Source organism: Gossypium hirsutum, chromosome A05 (assembly GCF_007990345.1).
Source record: "Gossypium hirsutum isolate 1008001.06 chromosome A05, Gossypium_hirsutum_v2.1, whole genome shotgun sequence".
Classification (NCBI taxonomy): domain Eukaryota; kingdom Viridiplantae; phylum Streptophyta; class Magnoliopsida; order Malvales; family Malvaceae; genus Gossypium; species Gossypium hirsutum.
This window is the reverse complement of record NC_053428.1, coordinates 49,890,745-49,895,998: the sequence shown is the minus strand read 5'-3', so window position 1 is coordinate 49,895,998 and position 5,254 is coordinate 49,890,745.

Genomic DNA, 5,254 nt, shown 5'->3' with positions numbered 1-5,254 from the left:
GAATCGCATATTTCGGCCATACTTGGACAAGTTTGTTGTGGTATTTATTGATGATATCTTAATTTATTCAAAAGATGAGACAGAGCATGCTGAGCACTTGAGGATAGTTTTGCAAACTTTGAGAGATAAGCAGTTGTATGCTAAGTTCAATAAAAGTGAGTTTTGGCTTCGAGAAGTTAGATTCTTGGATCATTTAGTTTCGGGTGATGGTATACGGGTTGATCCCAGTAAAATTTCTGCTATTGTTGATTGGAAGCTACCGAAGAATGTAACTGAGGTTAGAAGTTTCTTGGGTCTAGCTGGTTATTATCGACGGTTTGTAAACGGATTTTCTATAATTGCTACTCCTATGACTAGACTACTCCATAAGGATGTTAAATTTGAGTGGACAGAAGAATGTCAACAGAGCTTTGAGAAATTGAAAAAGTTACTGACTGAGGCACCAGTGTTGGTACAACCCGAGTCAGGTAAAGAATTTGTGGTGTATAGTGATGCTTCTCTAAATGGCTTGGGATGTGTACTTATGCAAGAAGGAAAAGTTGTGGCTTATGCTTCGAGGCAGTTGAAACCTCACGAAAGGAATTATCTGACTCATGATTTGGAACTGGCTGCTATAGTGTTTGCTTTGAAGATTTGGTGACATTATCTGTATGGTGAAAAGTGCCGAGTATATACCGACCACAAAAGTCTCAAGTACTTGATGTCACAAAAAGACTTGAATTTGAGACAGTGGAGATGGTTAGAATTATTGAAAAAGATTATGAGCTTGTGATTGACTACCATCCGGGGAAAGCGAATGTGGTTGCCGATGCTTTGAGTAGAAAGTCGTTGTTTGCTTTGAGAGCTATGAATACTCAGTTGACGGTGTTTGACGATGGTTCGATTTTGGCAGAGTTGAGAGAAAGACCGATGTTTTTACAAGAGATTTGTGAAGCTCAGAAAAGTGACCAAGATTTGCAAGCCAAGAGAAAGAAATGTGAGGCTGATACGGGATCAGATTTCAGAATAGGTTCTGATGGTTGCTTGATGTTTAAAGATCGGATTTGTGTACCGAAGAATGATAAGTTGATTCGAAAGATCTTACACGAAGCATACAGTGGTTGTTTGTCAATGCATCCGGGCAGTACAAAAATGTATAATGATTTGAAAAAAATGTATTGGTGGAACGGAATGAAAAGAGATATTTCCGAGTTTGTATTGCGATGCTGGATTTGTCAGCAAGTAAAAGCTGAACACCAGGTGCCTTCAGGTCTACTTCAGCCTATCATGATTCCCGAGTGGAAGTGGGATCGAGTTACCATGGACTTTGTGTCAGGTTTGCCGTTAACTCCAAGGAAGAAAGATGCCATCTGGGTAATAGTTGATAGATTGACTAAATCAGCTCATTTTATTCCGGTACGTACTATTATTCTCTTAATAAGTTGGCTAAATTGTATATCAGTGAGATTGTTAGACTTCACAGAATACCTTTGTCGATCATTTCAGATAGATATCCGAGGTTTACCTCGCGATTTTGGCAAAAGTTGCAAAAGGCATTAGGTACGAAGTTAAATTTCAGCACTACCTTCTATCCGCAGACTGATGGACAATCAGAAAGAGTAATTCAGATTCTTGAACATGCTCAGATGTTGTGTATTGGAATTCTAAGGTAGTTGGGAAAGATACTTACCGTTGGTAGAATTTTCCTATAATAATAGTTATCATACGAGTTTGAAGATGGCACCTTATGAAGCATTGTACGGTCGTAAGTGTCGGACGCCATTGTATTAGACTGAACTCAAAGAAAATCAAATTTACGGAGTTGATCTAATCAAAGAAATCGAAGAAAAAGTGAAAGTGATTTGAGATTGTTTGAAAGCTGCTTCAGATAGACAGAAATCCTACACGGATTTGAAAAACAAAGAAATCGAGTTTCAAGTCGGTGATAAAGTGTTTTTAAAAGTGTCTCCGTGGAAGAAAGTTATTAGATTTGGTCGAAAAGGCAAATTGAGTCCGCGTTTTATCAAACCGTATGAGATAATAGAAAGAGTTGGACCGGCAGCATATTGGTTAGCATTACCACCTGAATTAGAGAAGATTCATGATGTGTTCCACGTATCTATGTTACGTCGGTATCGTTCAGATCCTTCATATGTAATTTCACCGACGGAAATTGAGCTACAACCGGATATGACTTATAATGAAGAACTGATTAATATTTTAGCTCGGGAAGTCAAGCAACTAGGAAATAAAAGTATTGCTCTCGTGAAAGTATTATGGCAAAAGCACAGAGTAGAAGAGGCTACATGGGAGCCCGAGGAAACTATGAGAAATCAAAACCCACACCTATTTACCGGTAACATTTTTGAGGACGAAAATCCCTAAAAGGGGGGAGAGTTGTGATATCCCGAATTAGGGCCTAAATGGAATAGTGGTTTTGAAACCACAATTCTAAAGTAGAAAAATTTATTCCGATTAATTTTTATAATTTATTGAGTGATTAGATGCATGTGTTAGAATATCGATAGAAAATTTCATGAATTGCATGTCTAATTTGCCTATTAGGACTTAATTGCAAAAGTTGATAAATATGAGTTTTAGATGTTAAAGGATTAATTGAAGAGCATAATTGAAGTAGAGGTCCTTAAATGGTAATTATACCATTAGGTTTTCATGGACAAAAATGGACATACATAGGTAGAAATAACCAAAGTTTTTAATGAAGGGTATTTTAGTCATTTGGTAATTAAATGATTAAAAAAAAGGAAAAAGATGGAAAAATATGTCCATCTTCTTCATTAGGACAAAATTTCAAGGGTTCTCCATAGCTAGGGTTTGTTTCAAGCTTCCAAGTTCCGTAGTAAGTGATTCCAAGCCCTATTTTTAATGTTCTTTACGTTTTTGGAGTCCCGGTAACTTGATTTAGCTTATTCTAGCAATAATTTAACCTAGGGTTTATATTTGGATAAATACCCATAGGTGAAATGTGTTTATTTTGATGTTTTATGGTAGAATATGAAGCTTTAAATTGTATTAAACAACTTTTGCTAAAGATTTTAGGTGAAAACGAGTAAAATGACATAATCGGTAAAAATATCTAATATTTATAACTACATGTTAAAGTGAGAATTTGATGTTGCTATAGAAGGAAAAAATGATCAGCATGTCATAAAACATAAGAATTTTGGAAAAAAAATTTTAATTTTCGAGCTTTGGGGCAGAAGTGTAAATATGCAAAAGTTTAGGGGTAAAATCATAATTTTTCCAAAGTTAGAGTTAAGGACTATTTTGATACATGTGAGTATTAAATCAGCTAAATGTGTTATTTTAGACCAAGAAAGACATAGGATCGACCTTGATCGGGGAATGGAAAAGATTGTGGACTAAATTGCAAAATTTCTTTATTTTGTACCGAGGTAAGTTCAGGTGTAAATGTAGTAACATAATTGTTATTTTAAGTAATTTAATGTTATTTATATGATATGATGATTATTTTCATGAAATATTATGCTTTGCTTTTATTATTGAGTAATATGCAAATTATGTGTGCTATTGTTAAATATGAATTGCTACCGAGTATCAGTTTCGATATTCCGTGGAAGACGGCAAAGATGTGTGATCGAGGAAAAAGCCCGTTTGAACCTTGGGAATAGATTAGAATACAAGTGACATGTCACTAAGATATTTGAGATCCGAGCTCGTTGAGTTGAGTCTGAGTTCGTGAGATGTAACTAGGCACCTGAACTCGTTGAGTTGAGTCTGAGTTCACTTATGGATGCGAACGCCCGAGCTCGTTGAGTTGAGTCCAAGTTCGCTTATGGGCGGGTTACATGGTAGCTTGGCTACATAATTTCCGCAGGTATTGAGTTCGTCTAGCTATGGGTATGGCATTTATGTGCATGAAATCCGTGTATTTGAATCATATTCCGATGTGTTCAACGGGTAAATCTTAAGTGGATAAGGTGAGTACCTAAAACAAAGGTGACATGATGGTAAGTGTGGTGAATGAGAAAATTTGTACAGGTATGTACTTAACCCTCGGGTTGACACTTCAATATAACAATAATATGGTAGGATCATGAATGAGAAATATGATATGAATGCTTTGGTGATATTATGCAAATGTGGATTTCGTATTATTGCATGGTTATGTTACTTGCTATTTACATGTGAACTTACTAAGCAATTATGCTTACTCCCTCCTCTCTATTCTTTGTAGTTTTGTCAAGCTGGCTAGGAGATCGGGAACGGTCGGAGGCGCGCTCACACTATCAACAAACTATTTCGGTATAATGACTTGTATATTTTGGGAATATGGCATGTATAACATTATAATCATTTTGTGTACATAATCTTATGATATGGCTCATGGATGGCATGGAAATGTTTGAGAATGATTAGCTATTAAAGTGGCTAATCAATATTATATTTGATAACACGTATGCTTTATGTGCTAACTAATCTATGGAAATCCATAAAATGGTGAAATTGGCTATAAAACAGAATCATACAGCAGCAGTGATGTGAGTTTGAAAAATCATTAAAAATATTAGAGATAGAATTAGATGATGAATAAAATATAGAATTTAAGCTTAATGAATACATTTTCATGTGGAAGAAACAAAATAGGTAAAAGAGTTGTATTTTATGAGATATTTACGTTTTGGTGAAACAGGGTCAGAGCGATTTCTGGATCCCCTGTTTTGACTTTATAAATTCACCATAAATTGTGTAAAAATAATTAGGACTCACACTTTATATGTATGGATTTCTTATTGAGTATATTTTTAATATAAATAAATGACATGGTCATTGGATCTCTGTACAGGAAGAAATTTGATTTGTAGTGCACAGGGGTCAGAGTAGCCAAACCTTGAAACAGGGGAGATTTTAACTAATAAACTGTACTAATTGGCCCTACAAAAAATTCTAGAAAAAAATTAGTAAGTATATATATGAGTCTAATTTCAGGGAAAATTTACGGAATTTGATTTCGAGTTTCATAACTCGAGATAATATTTTTTTAGCGACTATGACGCAGATGGACAGTTTACTACGAGAATTTTTTGAATTTGTTTAAATGCTAAAATAAGTTTAGTAATGTCTCATGCTCGACTCCGGCGACGGTCTAGGGTAAGGGGGCGTTACACAAACTTACATTTTCTACTTGATCATAAACACATTATAAAACAATCATTCACATACATATTGTCCCCAAAGCGAGCCCTCGAGGCCCTAAAACTACATTAGAAATGATTTGGGACTACATTAGAAA